Source organism: Megalobrama amblycephala, linkage group LG12 (assembly GCF_018812025.1).
Source record: "Megalobrama amblycephala isolate DHTTF-2021 linkage group LG12, ASM1881202v1, whole genome shotgun sequence".
Classification (NCBI taxonomy): domain Eukaryota; kingdom Metazoa; phylum Chordata; class Actinopteri; order Cypriniformes; family Xenocyprididae; genus Megalobrama; species Megalobrama amblycephala.
This window is the reverse complement of record NC_063055.1, coordinates 14311733-14336095: the sequence shown is the minus strand read 5'-3', so window position 1 is coordinate 14336095 and position 24363 is coordinate 14311733. Positions and strand designations below refer to the sequence as shown.

General features: G+C 36.6%; 1 long non-coding RNA gene across 1 annotated transcript; it reads left to right on the top strand.

The window, feature by feature from the left end:
* The first annotated feature begins 21473 nt into the window (after positions 1-21473).
* LOC125279382 lies at positions 21474-23416 on the top strand. The gene is made up of 4 exons (XR_007187376.1): positions 21474-21766; positions 22869-23040; positions 23148-23236; positions 23371-23416. It is a non-coding gene; the product is annotated as an uncharacterized LOC125279382 (long non-coding RNA).
* Positions 23417-24363: the final 947 nt, after the last annotated feature.

Below are 24363 nucleotides of genomic sequence, written 5' to 3'. Positions count from 1 at the left end.
CATTTTAAAAATGCATGTTTTGGCCTTCCATCCACACCGAGGCCTCGTTTACACTAGTGCGTTTTAGTTTTAAAACGCATAAGTTTTGGTACGGTTACGCCTATGGTTTACACTATGCAGTGTTTTCGAACCTTGAAAACTAAGACTTTCGAAAACGCTGCAGCCCGTTTTAGTTTGAAAACGCCAGGGCTGCGTTTCAGTATAAACTGACCAAAACGGAGACTTTTGAAAACGATGGCGTGGCTGCCATTTGTAGTCGCCATTGTGCAGTTAAAATCTAAATTTTTTTTTTGTTTAATACTGCAGCTGCCTACATGTGCAAGAAGCAACTGTTTACACTTGTATACACATGCCCAGTGTGCATGAACTGTCATGTGACATGAGTTTTCGGCCGCGTAGTATAGGCGGAGATTGTTTCTGAAACGCTGTGGAAATGCCAGTGTAGATGAGGATAGTTTTCATTTTTAAAACGCCATTTTAAAACAAAAACGCACTAGTATAAATGGGGTTTGAGACTGCGGCAATGGAGCTGTTTTTAAGACTCTCTCCCAAGTAGGAAACAGAGGTATTTAAAAATGATGACACATGTTTAGTCATGTGACATATTGTACCCATAGATATCTGTTTATACTGGCATATTACATTCCTGCAAAAATGACAGAAAGTTCTGTTCTGCTTCAAAACATGAGGGCAGTTGTGTTTTAGCACAAGATATTTTGCTAAAAGAAAATGTATCCGGATTAATGTAGACATAGCCTGAAACTATTGTTTATGATATATTTTAGCCCAGCAATTTTAGATAAATGAAGGTTTAAAATAAACGTTTTAATTCAATTAGTCTCATATTATAAATCGATCATAAGACGTCTGTCTCATGAGTCATGTTGGAGCAGTGTTTAATTATAGTCTGGGGCTAAACGCCACAATTAATGATATTTCAAAATGTATTTCAATATGTTGGGCGCAAGACTTAGTGTTGCCAAATCAAATACTTGTTTTATTTTCTTCTCTTTTTTTTTTTTTTTTTTTGTTGCAGAAAAGAGCGATACATCCTAGGAAATGTGGGTGTGTTTTTGTTAATTCAGATATTCTCCTGTTGACAGAAAGGAAGACCTTTTCCCAATATCAGTCCTCTAGTTCATTAAGCACATCTCTCTTTGGAATCACAGAGGTGGTTTGACCGTTTCCTCTTATCTCCCTACAATATTAATGTCGTCAGGTGTGTCGTTCTCTGTAATGGAAAAGCACAGTCATTAATATCTAATTAGGCCCAGCTAATGATACAGCAACAGGAGCCACCAGGCCGAGCAATCCGTCTCTTTCGTGGCCTGTGTACCATTTTCAATAAAACAAGCGAGAACGGCACCATCCCAATACTGAATGCAGCTTCCATATTATCATCCAATTACTGTTCGCTGTTCACAGAACTGTTCAGGAGTGGAGGACAAGTGTTTTGGAGAGAGGGGTGTGCTGAAGATGCCGTGATGCAGGACTGCTGGGGCTTTAGGTGAAGGGTTGTTGTGGAGTGTCTTGGGACAGCTTATTAAACCTGCCTGCCAGAACCGGCTTGTTTCCATTCTCCAAGATGGGCTTTGCAGGAACGCTCTGGCATTGCAGAAAATTCTTCCATAAATCTTTCCTTCTGGTATGTTTCTATAGCAACTGTTTTGAAAAATAGGGCAGGGAAAAAAGCTTACAGATAAACATAAAACAGAATTAGGAACAAATAACAATGAATGTATAAATAGACATTAGGATGACTGACGGCGAGCTTGTTTTGAGCGTGTAATTATTTGAACTAAAGAGGACTGTTTTTTTGCTCCGAGATGTTCCTGAGTTTGGGGAGGAAACAGCAGCCAGAGCCATATGGCTGATAACCAAAGGAACCGTATGATTCTTGGGACTTTAGAGGCAGTAGCTGATGATTCAAACAGGCGTGAGGATAACCATCAAAGTCAGATCACACACTCAAGTGAAGAAACCGTAGCTTTCTGAAAGCCCTTTGAAGATTCTCGCGCCGTCTGTGGAACACATCTCCTCGTCACCTGTGCGATTCAGAGCTGATTCAATCATGTGCAATCAAAGAAGAACAAATGATTCTTTCTGGTTTGAATAAGCACACGACAAAATGATTCAATAGAGTGTCATTTGTGCTGTCAGTCACAATAAATATGAAACTATAGAAAAAATCTTTACACAGCAGGACAAGCCATCAAGGCTCCATGAGTTAGATCATTATGTAGTCTTGCACATGTTGTTTCCTGTAATAATAAAATCAAATGTTTGGATACAGTAGAGCAGTGGTTCTCGACTTTTATTTATTTATTTTTTTTTATTCAAAGGCCGGTTTGTGTTACCTTGCTCAACTCAAAACATTTGTGAGAGAATGCAAAAGCATTGACAATTTTTCCTCCCATCTAATTTTTTCCATCACCATGTACCTTTAGAGGTTCCATATTAATTAAACAAATGTTTAAATTTCATGATTTTTTTTTTCTTTTTCTTTTAGATTACATTTGTGTAATGGGAAATAAAGTACAGAGTCTGCATTCTTTTACCTCTCATAGTCAGTGCTTTAATCACACTGGGGGAATTTTATACACAAATGATTCGTAACATAATTGTAATGGATTTGAAGCATATCCTGGGATGGAGCCTTCTGCCTGTGCCTTACATGCTTCTCTGTGGTGCCATTTCACATTATGTCTCTCCCTCTTGATCAAAGGCCTGTATTTAGCATTGCTACTTTCCCGTCAATCTACTTCTTTTTATATAGAGTAAGTATGTGTGAGAGAGGGCAATAGGTATTAAGGTTGGAAGTGGAGAGACAGTGAATGAGGCAGTGGTATAGGTTTTATTTGAACTTTGAGTGCACTGAACAAAAAAGAGTAGTCTGAAATCTTTGTTCTGAATACATTAAGAAGCATTACACAATATGCTCTGCAAAACTAGCAGCTATGTAACTATGTTCAAAACTATGGTACAGCCTGCACATTGGGCCCAGGAGAGAAAGGAGAGCCGTATATTACCTGTATTTTGAATTTTATCATGTGGATGGTATATAAGTGTATAAAAAAAGTGTAAAGACATAGATTTGTACTTTACACCTTTGCATTAACTTTACATTAATGTTGATTCCCGTTTGTATTGTTGAGTCAACTTTTGAGTGATTTCATTTAAATTTCGTTCATTAACCCTTGTGAAATAATATCGAATCGTCTATGAAACTATTTTTTATTGACTATTATTTAATTTGTTTTTCATATATCATTTCATATTTGATTGACTGATAATTTCTCTTCATTTGTTTTTTGTTCTTAAAGTAAACTTTTAATTTTATAGAATAATGACTAATTATTTGTAGGGTAATTATTTGTGTTATTTGTAAACCTTCACACTATTAACCCAAATAGCTGTCAACGAAAGTTCAGCGTCACATTCATGACTCATGAGTTCTCTAACAAGAACCCTGTAGCAGTCAATGCTTAATTTACCAGCATGTCATACTAAATTCTTTTCAACATTTTAAAAAAAAACTTGCAAAAAACACATGGTGTGAGGTAGAGATAAGGAAAGGAGGGGGACGAACTGCAAAGAACATCTAACAAGATGTTCCTAACTTAATCTACCTTATTTTATGCTGGAAATTCTCCTTCTCAGCTTTTTTCTTTATATACTTTGTTTCATGTATCAGAGAAGAAAAGGAAATTGCATAGAAACAGATGGATCAAAGTCAAACCATTTTCCCAAGATAGTAAACCTTTAGATTCATCTCAAAAACCTCTTACACAGTGATTTTTGCCTCCATTTGAGCATATGTTAAATACAGAACAGTGAATTTACATTAAGTTCAGCAGGATTGGTTGTTCAGTTGTTATTCAGATATTCAATTGAAATGTTCACCCAAACTTTTGTGGTTCCATTTCAACCCTCTGTAATTTTTTTTTTCCTCACAATGAGGCAGGAGAACTGTTAGAATCATACATATTCGGCATTGGTGAAGACAAAAAGCATTGCTCTACATCAAGATAAAGCATTTTAATTTAAAATGTTCTAATAATATGATGTTTCCAAAAATTATATCATCAAAAAAAAAAAAAAAAAAAAACATTTAGCATTTCCTTGAAGTACATTTTGTAATATATTTTGGTTTAAATAAAATACATTTTCATTTATTATTTTTTTTACTATACTGTTTGCACCATATATATTTTTCATATATTTGAAATGTGGCCAAGATTTTTAAGTGTTTGAAGTGGTGGGAAGTGTGAAGGTGAAGATGATTACATTGAGTTCCATGACTTTAATACTTTGTGTATACAGTCAATAATGTTAATAATCAATTTGACCTTTCCTGGAACATGTTATGAGCACAAAGTAATCTAGCCTAGATGTCAGTTCTGTTCATCGGTTTGCAACAAAGTTGTATGAGTTCAGGTGTATGTTTTTGTCCATGTCAGGTTGATTAAGCATTGGTGAAGTTATACAATGGTAGGTCTGTTTTCAGACCGAGGCAGGATTCATCCATCTCTTTAGTTCATTTTCATGGGGTAAAGTCAGGCAGATCTCCTTTGAGAGTATATTGTTAAAAGGTTTAGCGATCTCTGAGAGCTCAGAAACATTGCAGCTTTATAATTTAGGAAACCTATAATGGAGCAGAAACTTGTTTCAGAGGACGACTCTGGCTCATCTATGGACACCAATGTTTTGCCCAAAGGAAGTGATTTAAGTCTAAACAACCTGGTCTTGTTTGGTCTTAATAGGACACATTTTTCTCAGTGCAGACAGAACCTCATAAAGGGTATGGGTGTAATATTGACTCTTACTTGAAGTGGCAGTAAAAATGTGGAAGGAAGCATGAGAGCTGGTTTGAGTGATAGTCTAGAGGGCATTGGCTACAACACCATGGAAAACAGTGGGAGAATAACAATCACTCCGTGACCGTTTCAATTGGTATTACTTGCAGTGACCATCAGAGATGCTCTGCTCTATTCCTCTAGTCTAAACCTTGACACCATCTGGTTAAAAGCCATTGAAAAATGCCTTGGGAAAGTGAAGTTAGTTCTGAGAAAAGCCCAATGCTGAAGCTGCTTTGTTTGATATTGTGTCTATAGCATTTAAGATATTTTGAGTCCAAATACTTTTTATGGCAACTTTATCATATGCAGTACACTACTATTTAAAAGTCTGGGGTCAGTAAGATATATATATATATTTTTTTTTAAAGATATCAATAAATACATTCATAATGTTACAAATAATTTTCTATTCTTTTGAACTTTCTATTTATCAAAGAATCCTGGAAAAAAGCTATCATGGTTTCCACTGTTTTCAACATTGATGTTAATAATAAATGTTTCTTAAGCACCAAATCAGCATATTAGAATGATTTCTGAAGAATCATGTGACACTGAAGACTGGAGAAATTCAAATTCAGCTTTGTCATCACATGAATAAATTACATTTTAAAATACATTTAAATAGATATTTAAAATTGTAATAATTTTCCACATTGTTACTGTTTTTACTGTAATTTTGAGCAAATAAATGTAGCCTTGGTGAGGATAAGAGACTTCTTTTAAAAACATTTTAAAATATCCTAATGGCCCCAAACTTTTAAACAGTAGTACGTTTAAGCATTTATGGTCTTGATACGACTAATGGTCATTGCATATACGACCTAATCCACAAACTCCTTTCTTTTTTTTTCAGAACAAATGTTTTGTGTTTTATACGTGCTAGCAAGATTGAAAAATGATGTCTTTTTCAGTAAGAGTGCAGTGAATCCTCTTAATGGTGAAGAAGACTGACTACAAAGGAGAGAAAAAGATGAAACTGAACATGTCAACACATGTCTTTACGATGTAAAACAGACATCATTCTTCATGAAAGACTGTAGAGTCACGCTGACATCTCAGCGGTTACGGTGAGAGATAGATAAGCGGTAATGCTTTGTGCTGTATGTTAAAGGGATAGTTCATCTGAAAAAATGAATGCAATTTTTGAAAGTCAATACTATATTGGACCCCATTACTTTTCATTGTGTAGACAAAAAAAGTTAAAACATTCTCCAAACTATATTCGTTCACAGGTTTAGAATGACATGAGTAAACCATATTAGAACTGCAATACATTATGCCCATATAGACTGAAACCTTAAGACCATTCAGGAACAGCTTTTATAATATAATTAGTAATGTCCATCTTGTTTGTTGCTCGCCACAAAGGTGATGTTGAGTTCGTCAGCTTGTTAAACGTAAGACGGCTTCTGATGGATGATATTTATTCCAGCCATTGATATCGAAGCCATTAAGCCTCATAGACCCTTTCGTTTGCGTTAATGGAACTGCTCGCTAATTACAGCCAAGCAGCGAGGTGCTGCAGCCATGTGAGAGATCGCTATAGATCTTTGAGATAGAGGAGTGATGTCACAACGACGGGGTCTAGTGGTGAAAGGGTGTTGTTGTTTCAGACTGAAAGAGCTTAAATTTTTGTGACACATCTGAATTTCCTCAGGGAGAAGGAGGAGTGGGGACAGGACAGGTTAGAGCCCTTATTTCCTCAGGATGTGCTGCCACTATCTATCGAGTGAGCTGAATGCGGCTTCCAGGGCACAATTTAATTGCCAAGACCTCAATTAAACCGTTACAGACCTGAGAGAATGAAGGGAGAGAGAGAGAGAGAGCGAGAGAGAGAAAGAAAGAGAGAGCATGCTGTTAAGTGTGCACTAAAGTGCCATAACAGGGTTGGTGAGAGGATCCATTAGAAACCTTATATCCATGTAGTTCAGCTCTCATGTCAGCCACACTGTACTTTTACACTGCACACTATTGTTCTTGTGTTGAATTTGATCTCTAATTGAATGTGATTTTCACCTCAGTATTTTCACCTGAGGTTTGTGCCCTTGGTGGTTGAGATTTGATGAGAAGACATTGCATTAAAAGAGAAATGAGAAAGTCCAGCTTGAGATCCTCACTAGCTGCGTTTCCATTACAAAAACTTTTGCACTATTTTCTAAATATCAATAAAAAACTATTGCGAAATGTTAACGCTATGCGACTACAACGTCTTTTTTTATCCTCTCGTGATAAATCATTCAAAAAATCATGGCAACAGATGTTGGTGGATTTACGTATATCCCAGCCACCTCACCAGCCATTATTTTTAATCAAAGGAGACGTTGGCATGTTATCCAAGCATTTATGGCAAGGAAAGACCCTTATACTTGGGAGCGGACACATATGAGGTGTTTCTGGGTGTTTCTCCCTCCTATCTGCTTCGAGGTCTTGATAAATTCAAATTGTGGCATTTCTTTGTTGTTTAGAATCCAGTAGTCCTGTAATATTTTTGTCTTTTTTGAGTTTAATGAAGAATTCTCGTCTTCTGTCCAAACATACTGCGCCCTCTTTAAAGAATGATTGACTTTTACATATGGCAGGTGACCTGTAAATTCGAAAAAATGCGTTTCCATTGCAGTTTTGCAAAAAATGTTCCTTTTTCTAATTGCCTGAAAATCCACCTCATGCGAGTGTAAAAACTTTTTTGTGAGTTTTTGTGAAATTGACATGTTTCTATTAGGCGTATTTTCAATCCACAATTTCAATTTGCGCAATTTAAAGGGTAATGGAAACGCGGCTACTGTCACTGCGTAGTAAAGTAGGGCTTGTGTATTGACACAAATTTCATAATTCGATGAGATTCACAAGCCTGTGATTTGATTCCGATATCGATTCATTTGGATATACTGTATATCAGATATAGCATGTCAGTTTTCCCTCAATGAAAACAATTCCCTAATGCTGTATACTAATTTACTAATAATTAGTTTTGTTCATTCATCAACTGAAAACAGCATAGACTAAAATATTGATTCTTAGGGTTTAAGAAACAGTATCGGTTCATTAAAATGAGAGTTTATTAAAATTGAGAAATCTATCATTTCAATCCCTAGTAGTGAGATGCATATGTAGGTCAGTGGAATGAACCCTGTGGACAATGAAGAGAGGGAAGAGGGAAGTGGGCATCTGTGCCAAGCCCTGTGTATTTAATTTGCACCGTGGACTGAAAAGGAAGAAGTCCAGAGAGAGAGCAGGGGCTTCTGGCTGGTCCGACAGCTCAGTCATTCTCAGCTGGCTCAAATGAAAGCAAAGGAAAGCAGTGACATTCAAGCCTGGAGATGTAGAGCAGATGGTCCAGGGAGAGTCCAAGACGAGGAACTCATGTCCAGGATGTGGAATGATGATATTATCTCATTATATAAGTCGAGTGAACTGGGAAGTGCCTCCAAAATCTGAATTTGAACTTACATGAGCTGTTGTTCATTCTGTACTCGTCGTATCAGCACCATACGGCTAATACATCACTACCTGAGGGCCTTCGCAGGCTCACACTCTCTGCAAGGTCTGGCAGAATCTCTGTCCCAGGCCAGATCCGTTTACTCTTTCCTCTCCTCGCAGATCTGTTTAACACAGCAGCACACGCTGGGCTCTGACGGATACTAATGACCGCAGTATTCATAGACATTGCAACCTAAATGCCTTAAAATATATCTAATACAGGTAGACAAATACAGATTGTAAGATGAATCCACCACTGGGAGGAGACCTAGAGCTCCAGCTGGAGTCTTCAATACAGGTCACAGCAGACAAAGTTTGGGTGTGAAATGACCAATACTACAGCAGTTAGACCCAATAAATAATCCCAATCGATTAGGCAAACTTAAGAAAACTGTATGGGCAGCTTATACTTAATGGAGGAAAAAGAGAAATGTTGTGATGCATTGTTGGTCATTTGCATTTGATTGGAGCAGCAGTCCATTTGAATCACTGGCCACTTAACACAGGATCAGTCTGTGTCTGTGTCTGATGTTAATGCGTCTTGCTGTTTTTTTCTGGGATCCTGGTGTCAACTTCGTTTCTCACAGCATGAAAAAGATGAAAGACTTATTATGTAAATTAGCACCATTCTGAAACAAAGTGAACATAAACAGTCTTTCGCCCTATATGCATAATGTTCAGAAGCATACTTTACATGTGAAGCAAGCGCCATTTCGTTTCCAGCGCTTAAGCGTTAATGATATACCATGATTGACAGAAAATAAATTAAACGAAAAGAAATATTTAATAATTCACAGCACTTTAAATAGATCATGTTTTGCATAAGACGTGATACACTAAATAAGACATATCTGTTTACTTGTTCAGAAAGCAGATGGTGACTTCAATGATCTAAAGATGCATACAATACAACCTTAATCTTGGGTTATAAAAAATTTTTAAAATGTAATTTTCTCATGTGATACAAGATCAGTGAAGCTGTATGGAAGAATGCATTGTTATATAGTTATTCATAATTGTCTTGTTTATTTACTTTCTTACAAACAACTGGGCAGAAAGATGAAAAAAAACAACAACAGAAGTCATGTTTGTGCCTGAAATGCTTGTTCTGCATTTAATAATCTGCTTTACTGAATACTGAAAGAGTGTTTTAACTCTGAAACAAAATTCAGAGAATGTGAGAAGTACTTCCTGAATAACAGACACGTGCTCAGAGCACTGCAGTGAGGGAATTCAAATGTTTCCAAAAGCATGACCCACCACCCTCCTTGCTAGTTTTTACATAATCATCCTGACACCCCTGTTCTTCATCCACCTTTCATTTATATAATCTCATAAAAATATATATTTAAACTCATATACCCCTCCCTTCAGCTCTCCTGGAATGCACTGTTGCCTTGGAAACTAAATTCCCCACAAGTATTACATGCCTAGAGCCAGAGTTGTTATGACTTCTTTTTTTTAATTTATTTTAAAGGACTTTATTTATTTATTTATTTATTTATTTCATGCTATAGTGTTTTTGTTTTCTTGATTTTAAAATGACAGACCTCTTTTTTCAAGCTTAGACCAAAGTTTGATTTTGCTCTTGCCTAGAAATCTTCAAAGCTGTAGGCTCTGAAGTGAGAGCATTTCTCTGTTGACCTACTGTAACTTTCCATTACATTTAAATCTACATTCATGTGTTAAGAGTGATGAAACAAAGAATTAATGCTTTAAAGAAGCTTGTAAACAGGAAACTAGCTATAATTCTTTGTTGTGAAGTTTTTAGTACAATGATATAGATGAATGATGTTGATTTGCTGTATGAAGCGGAGGCCTTTACTCTCAGCATGCCTTGGGCACAGGGGGCAGACTGGCATAAGCACAGCCTCAGGCTCAGGAGCAGGCTGGCATGAGGTGATTTCGGCAATGTGGTTTAATGAGGTCGCACTGAGATAGCGTAAAATAATATCCCCCTCGACAGAGCTTTAAGACTTTAACTCGATCTCTGAACATTTAGGGCAGCACACTGGCTGTTTAACGTCCAGTTTTTGTAAGCACAAATAATCAGGGATGTCCATAGGGAGTTAGTTCTGATACATGATTAAGTTTTTAACATTGAGAATAATAAGAACTGCTGAGCACCAAATCAGCATATTTGAATGATTTTTGAAGGATCGTGTGACACTGAAGTCTGGAGTAATGATGTTGAAAATTCAGCTTTGCCATCACAGGAATAAATTAAATTTTGAAATATATTAAAATACAAAGCAGTTTTTTAAATTATAATAATTTCCTCTCTCTTAAAAAAAATGCAGCTTTGGTGAGCATAAGAGACTTATAATAATGTTTAAAAAATCTTAACACCCTCAGTTTTTTTTAACAGTATACACTGATCAGGCATACAATTATGACCACCTTCATAATATCAGCCTTGTTGGATTCAAATCAGCCTTGATCCATCAAGGCATGGACTCCACTAGTCCCCTGAAGGTGTACTGTGGTATCTGGCACCAACAGATTTTTTAAGTCCTGTAAGTTGCGAGGTGGGGCCTTCATGGATCGAACTTATTTGTTCAGCAGATCCCACAGATACTCCATTGGATTGAGGCCAATTTGGAGGCCAAGTCAACACCTCAAACTCATTGTTGTGCTCCTCAAACCATTCCCGAACCATTTTTGCTTTGAGGGAGGGCGCATGATCCTGCTGAAAGAGACGACAGCCACCAGGGAATACCGTTTTCATGAAAGGGTGTACATGGTCTGCAACAATGCTTAGGTAGGTGGTACATGTCAAAGTAACATCCACATGGATGGCAGGACCCATGGTTTCCCAGCAGAACATTGCCCAAAGCATCACAGTGCCGCCGTTGGCTTGCCTTCTTCCCATAGTGCATCCTGGTGCCATGTGTTCCCCAGGTAAGCGACGCACACGAACCCGGCCATCCACGTGATATAAAAGAAAACTTGATTCATCAGACCAGGCCACCTTCTTCCATTGCTCCGGTGTCCAGTTCTGACGCTCACATGCCCACTGTTGGCGCTTTCGCTATGCAGCCCCATACACAACAAACTGATGCATTGTGTATTCTGACACCTTTCTATCAGAACTTAACTTCTTGAGCAATTTGAGCTACAGTAGCTTGTCTGTTAGATAGGACCACACGGGCCAGCCTTTGCTGTCCACGTGCATCAATGTGCATCAACATCAACTTTGAGGACAAAATGTTCACTTGCTGCCTAATATATCCCACCCACTAACAGGTGCTGTGATGAAGAGATAATCAGCGTTATTCACTTCACCTGTCAGTGGTCTTAATGTTATGCCCGATCAGTGTATATCCAGTATACATCCTTTTACCTAAGTTTGCACTACAATTGCGAATGCTGTTACAGTTGCATGAAAAAGTATGAGAACCAATTGCAGAATCTGTGAAAATGTGAATAATTTTAACAAAATGAGAGAGATCATACAAAATGCACGTTATATTTTATTTAGTACTGTCCTGAGTAAGATATTTTATATATAAGATGTTTACATTTACAGATAGTCCACAAGACAAAAAAGTAGCTGGATTTATTAAAATAACCCTGTTCAAAAGTTTGGGAACCATTGATTCTTAATACTGTGTGTGGTTACCTGGATGATCCATGACTGTTTTGTTTTGTGATGGTTGTTCTTGAGTCCCTTGTTTGTCCTGAACAGTTAAACTGCCCAATGTTCTTCAAAAAAATCCTCCAGGTCCTGCAAATTCTTAAGTTTTCAAGGATTGTTTGCATATTTGAACCCCTTGAACCTATTGAGCAGTGACTGTATGATTTTGAGATTCATCTTTTCACACTCAGGACAATTGAGGGACTCCAACACAACTATTAAAAAAGGTTCAAACAATCACTGATGCTCCAGAAGGAAACACGATGCATTAAGAGCCGGGGGGTGAAAACCTTTTGAATTTGAAGATCAAGGTAAATTGTACTTAATTTGTCTTCCAGGAAACATGCAAGTATCTTTTGTTGCTTCCGAAGGGCAGTACCTTAATTAATAGTTGTGTTTGAGTCCCTCAATTGTCCTCAGTGTGAAAAGATGAATCTCAAAATCAAATATGAGGTTCAAGGGGTTATAAAAAAAATGCTTGAAAACTGAAGAATTTGCAGGACCTGGAGGATTTTTCTGAAGAACAGCGCTCAGTTTAACTGCTCAGAACAAACAAGAGAGATGAACAACCATCACAAAACAAAAAAAAATGTCATGGATCATCCAGGTAACCACACACAGTGTTAGGAATCAATGGTTCCCAAACTTTTGAACGAGGTTATTTTAATAAATTCAGCTATTTTTGTCTTGTGGACTATATGTAAACATCTTTTATGTAAAATATTTTACTCAGGACAGTACTAAATAAAAATAACATGCATTTTGTATATCTGTTATTTTGTTAAAATTATTTACATTTTCACAGATTCTGCAAGTGGTTCCCATACTTTTACATGCAATTGTATATACAGCGTATATATATGTTTTTTTTATTTAGATGGTCAATTCTGTACATCCATACTGTAAATTTCAGTGGATATCCCAAAACGCACATGTAAACTTTACATACAAATGCTAATTAGATCAGGCTGAGAGTTCATACAGTAAATATGGGAACTGTAATATATCTATAGTCATAATACATCTGATGTCATTTCCTATATGCGGTCTGTTTCATGAATTTCATTATACCAAGCACTTTAAGCTATTGGATCCATGACGTCCTGAGGAGTGAGCAAAATAATGGACTCTCATTTGTGAAAGTATTCACCGTGGAAGGAACTGCACCCGACCAGCTCTATCATCTACCTGTTTGTTCTCTAACAATTTGCATCTGTCTCAAGTTTTTTGTCATTACAATGCAAAGGTTTTCTTTAAATCTACGCAGGGGTTGTTGACATTTCCATCAGAGATGGTGAGACCTGGAGAAAACAAACTTGTTTGTGTTGACAGATGACCGTGTAATTGAGATCATTATGATTTTCGAACTGCACACGAGAATGCTCCATCTTGAACTGACTGCATCTCTCCGTCTGACAAAATCATCACAGAATTGTTTCATTTCTCTGCGAGTCCATAAAATGAATTTACGCTAATAATTCTTTTCCATCTCCGTCGCTCCACACCTTTTTGCTTATTGCAGCTCTCTCTCTCTTCTATTTGTGCCCTTCCTCATACAATTTAATATTTTCTGAAATGCATTAAGGAAACAACAGCGAAGTTTAATCTAAATAAATTGCTCCCAGTTGGAACGCAGTCATAATGGCAGGCAATAATCTCTCCGTCTGTAGAGAGAAAATGAAGAATGTAAATACCCTCTCTGCTCCATGTTCTTCTTTTTTTTTGTCATCACAAAACAATGTGCTTGGCTCAAGCTCCTCTACAACTGAACCTGTTGAGAGTTTGCAAACCATATTAATTTCATGAAGGGGCAACGTACCCTGCCAGGACACACTTAGAGACGCACCAGTATTATTGCCGCAGGCTTCCAGATGAGCTTACTAACACGACAACCCCACAGAATGCTATATTGTTGTTACTTAACAGGCTCCAATCCCATAATATCCTCGGTTATTCAGGGTACAGCATCCAAGTTCTGTGTCTCTGATGTTCTTCATAGAAGTCTGCCCTGGATTCAGAAGGCTATGGTTAAATTCATCTATTGGTGCAATTATGCAGAGGATTTGCACGGTTTAAAAATACACCCGATTTGTACTTGTGTTTTTTTCCCCTACGGAGACTTTTAATTGCACTCATGAATATTTCTGATGCTCACTTACAAAGCATTTGGCTGTTTTAAGCGAAAATATGTTTTGGTTTTTTTGTTTGTTTTAGCTGAGGCAAGCAAAAGAGGTCACATTTAAAAAACAAGAATCTTATCTCTCCGCTTTGTAATTATATATAGATGTAATTATATATAGACACCACTTTAAGATACTCGTCAGGTCAAAGCTTTATGTATATGAGTAAGATGTCTGTTTTTGTTTTCAGTGTTTTGTTTGCCCAGTTGCTGCAGTTATGTTTAGTGCATCTCAAAAGATTTATTTTGTTTATTTTTTTTTACCCAAAGCCTGTTTAAAAGTTTCCCAATATGTTCAAGTGAGATTTCCAGAACTGAGCCGGCACAAGTTTGTTTTGACACTTTCCACCAAACCTTCAAAACACTGTTAGGTTCGGCCTTGTTAGTTTGATCCTGACAGTGCTACAAATTAAGGTCGAAAAGGCTTCGAGAACAAACTCGCATCTGATTCCTCTATTTTAGGACATGACACATCACATCCTACTTTTTGCAATCTTTTTATGTGTGTTTATTAACCATTTCTGATCTTTTTGGCTTTGTTGCACATTTTTATATAATCTGTATGCAGAAAGAGTGTTGCTCTAGCTGTCTTACCGTCTTCCGACCTGCTGAGTTTCCTGCAGGGCAGACTACAGTGTTTCAGACCAGGTAAACACACAGATGTCAAACTGTTCAGCTTTCCCTTCTCAAACTACTATTGACTTACACTTAATGAGACTCATGCTGAGGCTTATGCAAGATCCGCAAACAGTCAAAATGCCAAACCAGGTAAAGATTATTGTATATTTATTATTGCTAGGCACTTGTTGCTAAGCAACTGCAATAGCTGTATTGTACCGTGTTACTGTTGAAGTGCGTGTTTAGATAGTGGGTTGTAGTTCCCAACCTTTTGCCCTCCATCATAAGATGCCTGTGTCCAAAACTAATGGTCACAGTTGGTTCAAAACACCTGGCAAAAACACACCACTCTCCCCCTACAATTTCAAACAGTGGGCTGCAACCATAGATCAGCTAAATAGTTTATTAGAGTGGGAAAGAGCACACATTTTGAGCAGATACTGAGAGCGCGGGGTTTTAGAGTTGGCTGCTCTGATCCTTAGTTGACCACAGAGCTCACTGCTACTTACATGCTCAATTTGTCCTCCATTATGGCTTTTCTAGGTCTCGCCAGAGATGCCGCGGATCTCTCTGCTGCCCTTTGGGCCAGTTCAGATTCAGCTCCCACTCTCAGTCTTCAGCAGTCGAGTCTTTATAAACCATTTTTCTTACACAACAGTGCAAAGTGCCTGCACACAAAACAAACTAATGTCCAGTAAGGTGTTTATGTAATTCAGACCTGGAAAAAGTTCTTTAAGCTTAAAGGAATATTCTGGGTTCAGTTAAGCTCATTTATCCACATTTGTGGCATACTGTTCATTACCATGTTGATTAATGTGCAGGCACTTACAATGGAAGTAAATGGGGCCAATTTGTGGAGGACTTAAAGACAGAAATATGAAGCTTATACTTTGCAGTGTATAATGAAGCACTTACATTAATACTTCTGTTAAAATAAATCGTAAATAAAGCGTAAATAATTTTTACCCTCACTTTTTTTTTTTTTAACTTTGTATTTGGAAAGAGTGTTGGGAAGAATACACATTTTGACTTTTGTGACTGAACACATAGGCTTCAGGACATGCCTGGGCATAGGATGTGCCGTATATATCTGCGACTTCCCTAAAAAACCATGACTGGATCCTACCCATCTACAGTTTGAAGTTCAAAAACATTTGAATGTATTTGGGTTAGCTTTACCTTCACCTACCAAAATTTAATCATGTTGACCATTAATTTGACTGCTTTCTATAAAGATGGAAAAGTGAGAAGTCAAGTTCATGCTCTATTTAAGCATTTTTCATATTGTACCATCAATGTCCCCGTTGCTTTTATTGGCCAGTTCCAGCTAGGATGCATGTAAATAATTTTTGACATTTCATCCCCTTGGAATTATAATTATCTGCGTTCTGAGCAGTTTTGAAAGATTGATGGAAATTACTTCTAATTAAAAAAAAAAAAAAAACACTTTTCGCTTGGAATTATAAGGTTCTATCTGCCAAAACATTTATTGAAGCAATAATTTTCAAGAAACACATACAGTTTGCTTATTATTTGTTTTAAAACATAAAATTAGTGTTGTAACAATGTGTTGACATTCAATTTAATAGTTTTTATGACATTTCATATTTTAAATGAATATTTTTTTCTTGTTCAAGTTAAGCATAAAAGGCAGTGCAAAATCTTTTGTCCAGTGCAGATGTTAAATTTAGGAAGGAATATGATGGGTAATTTAAAACATTATTGCAGGAACCATTTAAGTTTAAGTTTCCTTTTGTTTAGACAGAAAGCAGCTACTGTAAAACATCTGAGCAGGACTTTTTTCCACAGAAAGAAGGACAGGTGAAATGGCTTTCTCTTTAGACATCAGTATTTCTGAAATAACATGCTAACGTTTATTGTTGTAATTAAGACCCCATCAATAAATTATTTACTATTTGACCTTTAAAGCTTAATATTGTAAAATTTAAGACATTTTAAGACTAAAAAACTGCAAGAAAACAGACAATGCTTCAGCAAAGGTGTTTAACAAAATTTAATAAACATTGAAAAATGTTTCACTGACTATATATAATTAGCCTAAAAATATTTCACATTTAAAATATTTAAATTATTTAAACTATGCAACAACTATTGTATTGTTTACAAACAATGTAAAATTTAACATTAAATCTAGTATACACTTTAATCCAGTATGCCATAGCGTAGAGCTTTATAGCTATACAGCTCAATTCAAGCACACAGGATGGATCAAGGTTAAAACATAAAGTCTGACGTCACACAGCAGCGCTTCCGGGTCCAAACACTCTGTCCCGTACCACAAGAAAACAACAAACGGTGCTAATATACACACATGATGTGGTGTAATACTACCAAAACATTTGAATCATAACCTTTATCTCCATACCAAAATCCCAGTCTGTGATGCTGTGAGCATGGAGACTGTTGTGTAGACTGTAAGTATTTTAAATGTTTAACTTTTTAAAATGTTAAATGTTTAATCTGAACAAATAGCGCTCATAAACAGCCGTCGAGATGGCATTCTCAAGTGAAACGAGCCAGGGCTTAGACCCAGCAACGGCGTTCCTTACGTCACGACTTAACAAGCGGATAGAATCAAGTCAGAGTGCGACTTTGTTGATAGAACCTTTTTATTTTCTAAAAAAAAAGTACCAAAATGTACACAACTTAAAAAAAGAAACATCACATAATGTAAATAAGTTGTCACAGAATATGAATATGTGTGAATAACTCAATTTTGACAAAAATGTCAGATAGAACCTTATAATTCCAAGGGGACGATTTTTTGTTTGCTCTGTAGTTCTGTTGCTTGGGTAATTGGGAAGATGATTTGACACTTAAATTTTCTGAAATTGTTATATTGTCATCAGTTGGTGATGTGTGGGTCACATGGCATCGTAGGGATATAATAACAGCTATTAACTCAATAAATATGTGTCACTGCTGAAACTCTTTCACTGTCTTTTGTTCAATTCTGTGGGAATATTAAAGCCTTGACATTTCCCTCTGTTTATTTAGAAATGGCACATTTGAAAAACATAAACAGTTATAATAAATTTAATTTGCTGCTGAGAGGAGAAAAAATATGCATTTTACAAAACTAACCTCTCCAGCACTGATGCACTGTGTCCGAAGTTGAATACTTCCCTGCTATAAAGTATGTGGAAAAACAGTTTGCCAAAAGATTAGTATGTCCAAATACACAGTATTCAATCAACTGTAGGTGAAAAGTCCCCAGATTAGCTACTACTTCCACTGAGATTCTAAAGTGCACATTCAAAGGACACTTTAGGCCATGGGAGACGATTTATGAATGGCATTGAAGCGATGCATCTGACGCGGGTAGATCACGTGACTGTAACAACATGGCGGATGTAGTAATTTCATTCATACTACCCATATTCGTACTATATAGAACATATTTGTTTAACAGTCGCAAAGTTCAAATTTAAATATAGTAACTACCTACCTAGTATGCAGTTTTGGACACAGCTGAGGTAGAACCCTTGCACGTTTGTGCCATTACTCAGCAACTCTGAAGTCAAACGTCTGGAAATTCAATGCACCAGTGTGTAGACCTCCAAATCCTGCTGGCTGTTGTGTGAATGATGTTGAGCCTTTTGAAGAATTACCATTTTGGGTCAGATAAACATGACGGTTGTAAGCAAGTCAACGCCTCAGGCAATAATTGCAGATTAAAAGTTTGAAACCTATTTGCAGTCTCAGTAGGAACATTAGTTTCATAATATAGAGCTGATGTTACATTCAAACAACTTTAAGAAGAGTATTTCTGGTTGGCTCATTGTGGACAATGTAAAGGGAAAGAACAGGTCTTCTGAGTTGTCATTTAGGTAAAGGGGATGCATGTACCATGCAACTCAAATGCAAAAAAAAAATTAAGCAAAGTCAAATATATCACAATGGCTGAATGATTCAGAAGATATAAGAGAAAATCATGACATGCTGACAGATTCAAACTTAACTAATCAGTTTAAGATCTCTTTTAGAGTCCTCCAAAGGAAAATCTAGAGAAAGATGATTTAGCTGACAGGACTCTTATAAAAAAAAATGCAGCCATTGAACATCAAACACTCTGAAGTGATAATTTCAAGCTACTGGAGGATTTTGAGAGCAGATTGTGCATATTCAAGTGATCACTTTTGAACTTCGTCTTATGACTCAGCCCTCTCTGAGTCAATGTCACCCCCCCTCCCCGTTCTTTAAGTGTCTCTGGCTCGGGTTTTCTAAGATCACAAGTAAAAGGTACTAATTTGCTTGTGCAATCTAACAAATTGCATGTATGCTGCATAGGCATGTTGCAGTTGATTTACTTTGTTATTAATAATTGTGAAAATAGGCATACATGCAAATATGTTGAATTTGTCAATTTTTAAGCTTTTGTATATGGTACTTACATTGTTAGGCAGCAATAAAGAATAAGATTAAAGTTATTTTTTATAAAATATGAATATGAGAGCAGGCCTAAATTTAAATTCAGTACACACTTATACCCAAATATTGTATTCATTAAGAGGAACTGACAAGGTGTGTTTTGTGTTCCTTGTCTGGTAGACAATCCTCAACAGACTGCATTAGTAGATCAGATTCCACATTTATCTCCTTGCTAGCATTTTTCACGTTTTTACACACACAAACGTTTGAGTAGACCAGGGTCTCTTTTTTTCTCTCTTCCTATTTCTTACATGGCAACTAGGCTGCACCGCATATGAACGATGTGATCTTTGAAAGCCCTGAGTCATTGATATTCCCATCTCTGAGGGCGAGTTCAGTTTGATTGGCAGGCCAGAGCTGTCTTTTGCAGTATGGGAGCAGAAAGAGCTGAGCTGAGTCAGGGCTGTCCTCTCACAGGACTTCACAGGGTTGACTGACAGTAGTAACCTCTGCAGCAGAATCTTAATACCACTCACTGTGCTCAACTATAGACCACATCTATATCGAAAATTAATATGTAAAATGCTTAAGAAGTGATAGATCACATTTCAGAGTGAGTGGTTACATGTAAAACTGAAGCATTGTTTTCAGGCTCAGGGGCTTTCCTTTCGACAGCTCCCAGTTGCCCAAGATCTCTCTTTGCATCCCAATCGCTTAATCACGCATCAGGTTCAGTGCAAGAAGGTCATGTGGGTTTCATGCGTCAGACGAAACTGTAATTAGAGTGCAGGTATCCCACAAGACCTCGGGTCAGGTACACAGTGCAAAACCAAATTAGTATCTGTCCGTCGCTAGGGATGCAGGTCACACTTCTGCGTGCCCGGTTTACTCTGATAACAGAAATGTGCACACAAAGCTATAGATTAGAGGTTTTAATTTTATGATGGTGAAAGCTCTGTCACCTGTGCTGCCAGCTGCTAGCACTTTTATTCAAAATGTAAAAGGTCAGATTTTCGTTCAGCGTATATTAAATTCAAACCGGAACCTTAACTGAGGCATGTAGCCTGGAGAGGTCATAGGCTAAAGAAATTTTAATTAGAAATCTGTTTACATGTTCTCAAAAAAGTGCCATGTGTATACGTTCTTGTTTTTCATATATGTTTGCAGTTTATAGTTGGAAAATCTATTTTATATCCATCTATGCAGATTCACATTTTTGTGGTAATATTTACATTGCAGATTCATGTTTTATAATGGATGTATGTCACTGAACCAGTATGAAGATTAAGTAACTGTGTATCTTGTAAATGGTGTGTATCCATGCAGAGTAAAAAAGGGATAGTTCACCCAAAAATGAAAATTCTTTCTTTGTTTGCTTGTTCCAAACCAGACTCTTTCTTCAGTGGAGCACAAAAGAAAATATTTTTAAGAATGTTGGTCCAAACAAAATTATACTTCCATCAGATGGACAGAAAATAATGGAGACATTTTCAAAATATCTTCTTTTGTGTTCTCTAGATTGGAATGACATGAGGAAGTGCATAAATTAATTTTTATTTTTGAAGATGGAGACACAGGAGATCAACGAAAGAGATAGTCAGGACTAATGAGCTTCACCTAAGTGGAGCAAGTAAGGAGTCTGTTTCCATAGTCAAGGCCAGACAATAGCTGTGTCCGAAAGCTGAAAAATTCTGCATTCAGAAGATCCATTCCAAGGTAGGGAGGCATGTGCGAATGTTAGCTTTACTTCCTGTCTCCTGAGATGCCTTCATCTGATCGATTTTTGAAGGCAGCATAGATGTATCCTTCTCTGACTTTGATATCCTGCAATCCTGTGCTTTACATTCTGTGACAGTTGAGCTAAAAAATAAACATGCTGTCTGAAAGTTGCGATTGGTGGTCAGTCTGTATGTAAATGTACGTTTATGGCTAACGTTTTCCACTTCTGAAGTAATTTTCTATTGACTATTCTAATAATTAAATATTTGCTTAGTTATCTCCAATGCTAGCTCTATTTTTCTGTAGATTATTAAACAGTTACGCTGCCTCAGAAGGTTCCTGCGTGTGCAGACGCTGCCTACAAAGTCATTGCCTGATAAGGCAGCGAGGCAAAAAGTTTTCAAAGGCAGGATACATATATGCTGCCTTCAAAAAACGATCAGATGAAGGTATCTCAGGAGACAGGAAGAGAAACTAACACTGGATTCGGACATGCCTTGATGCCTCCGAAGGCAGCATTTTTAAGCTTTCGAATGCAGCCTGGGTGCTACAGTGGAGCCTGGCGTGGGCTTTATTTTATGGGAAAACTGCAGGGTGCCCTGTTAACATGCAGGCGGCCTATAACTTTAAATCTTTAGAAAGGAACATTACACTAGAGAAAAACATCATATGTTTACTTCAAATATCTTTAGAGAGAACTATCATTTTTTTATATTTTTACCCAAAATAGGAGTAGCATCTGCCTGCACAACCGGAGGCTGCATTTCAGGACCGCAGTCCTATGACCGCATTTCTAGGACCCTAGATGTTTAGATACATCGCCACCTACCGAATTACAGGACCAGTGACCGCATGTTTTTCTGGAAGATGGACGATATTCAGAGTGTGAGTATCAAATGTGAATCAATTTTTATTTGTTTAAAATTAAAAACAATTGTGATGCATTTAATTGTGAAGTGAAGCGATCGTGAGTTGCTAAATAGTCTTGAATGCACTTTATAGCCATCATATATTAGCTTCTAATGCTGTAAAACAAATTTGTTAGCATATTCGTTTAACAAAACTGTAGCACGATTGGCAAGCTTGTGTTGACTTAGTGATATAGTATGATTATTAATCCTAGCCAGTACAATAACCTGTAGCACTTTGTTGTAAAATCTTGTTTGTCACTCAATGTTTTTCCATTTTAAGTAAGTTAAAATAATCTTAATGTTTTAACTGTCACATGCGTGCTCACTGTCAGCCTGCCCATGTCAAAAAATACTTACTATAGTGTTTTTGAACAAAAGTAAATTGTAGTATACTGTATAAATTATAGTATTTACAACACTTTGTTAATGAATGCTACAGCATACTGTAGTATTAACTACAGTGAACTGATAAACTGTAATACATACTGTAATATACTTTAGTTTTTACTACAGTAAACTGTAGTGTATATTGTAGTATAATATACCCTATAGTTGTAGAAAACTTAGTACAGTATTGGGTAAAGTAATTTGTTTATATTACTATAGTTATATTACCACAGCAACTATAGAATTACCACAACAAATTAATTCAAGTACTTTACTATTGTATGGTTAAAAAAAAAAGTATAGTATTTACTATAAATTACTATACTATTTTTTCACCGGGGGATGTTTACCCCACAATACATGTTATGAGCATGTCTCTTCATGTTCATAACATGAAGAGACATGCATCTTCATGTTCATTGTTTTTATAATGTTGACTGAGGCATTTGACATTTTTAATAGTCAGACGTAACAGAGGCCATCATAATAATTGACTGTTAAAATACCACGTGTTATATTGTATCATGTACTGTGTTCTCTATAAGTGATTTCAGTGCTGGCAATATATGACAAAAGAATAATAAATAAATTGGTCAAGTACTAGGCTTAGGCCTAATTTATGTCTATTTATTTATATGAAATGGACTTGAAATGGTTTATTTGACCAATTGGACTCTCTCTTTTTCAAGAAACACATAACAATCCAAGAAGGGAGATCCTTTCCTGGACTTTAGAGGTGCACCACATGCTGCAAGGAGTTCCTCTGCTCGTTCTGCAGTTCTGCTTTGTTTCACCCAACAAAGTTGAGCAAAGTGAAATCCCATTTGGAGAGCCATTTCAAACACACAGTTCTCTATGAAGGTAACATTTGCAAACATTCTTTTGGGAAATGCAATGTTATGATTAATTTAATTTGACCTCAATTCCTAGATCTATGTATATTTCTATGAACAATTTTCTTTTGATAGACCATCATATATGGCCTGGCTGGGCTGCAGAATTTGTCTCTGCGGGATGCTGAGAAGGCCTTCTTCTCTGGTCTGGATTATCATCACAGGTAAGAATAGAAAAAGTCATTTTTTTTTTCCACAAGTCATTTTTTTTCCACAGTGTCCAATGTATCATTTTTTTAAGCATTAACAGCATTTCTGTTAACATAGCAGTGATTATGTTATCCATTTACTATTTCAGTGAAGTGGAAAAATTTAATAGAGTGATATAGAAACAACTGAGAAAACCTTTCTTGAAGAACCTTTGTTCCCACAGCATCAAAATAAAATGTTTCCAAATCTTTGAACAGTATGCAATAACAGTAATATGAACATTAATTGGTATGAAGATTGATATAATTATTTTTGTATCGTATATAATGTGTGTGATCTGTGGTCACGAAGATCTTTTAAATATGAAATTTAAAATTAGAGTTGAACAAGTTCAACTAAATGTTCCTTATTTCATTCACTTCTCTCTCTTTCTCTCTCTCTCTTACAGGAGTCAGTGAAGATGTTGTCGCTGAAGTTCTTTCTGTGTGGTTCACATCACGAACAAAATTGTTCAACTGTTGTAATATATTATTTTATAAAAATGTACACAATCTTAAATATACCCCCAGAGTCATCCTTGTGTTTTCCCTCTGTACTTGAAAATGTGGTTGATCTGACTGAAAAGGCTATACCATGATTCCTTGTTTATTTTACTTGATGAGTTGTTATATTATGCTAGTTAGTCACAATAATTACTCAACATTCAGCTCTTAGCAACCAGTTTTAATTGCAAGAATGAAAGTAGTATTTGGGTGTTATAAACCTTTAAAAAACTAGTTAGAATTGGGTGGAAATACTGCCTTGGTGGAACTTTTTTCAGTTCTCCAATACTAGAGTCCTGGAAATGCGGTCCTGTGTCACGGATTGGCACAGAGACAAGAAGGTTAGATCCAAATGCAGCTTTAATTGGGAAATCCATAAACATAATCCAGGCAGGCGAGGGTCAAAGTACACAGAGCAGTCCACATAAAACAAAGAAAACAGAAACAAAAGCCAGTGACCATAAACGAAACCTCGATAACAAAAGCAGAAACAAACCAGGTATAAATAGACAGAACTAATGATCAAACACAAAACAGCTGGGTGCAATGACAGGATAATGAGTCTGGGAAATGTGTTATGGGAAATGAAGTCCAAGAGT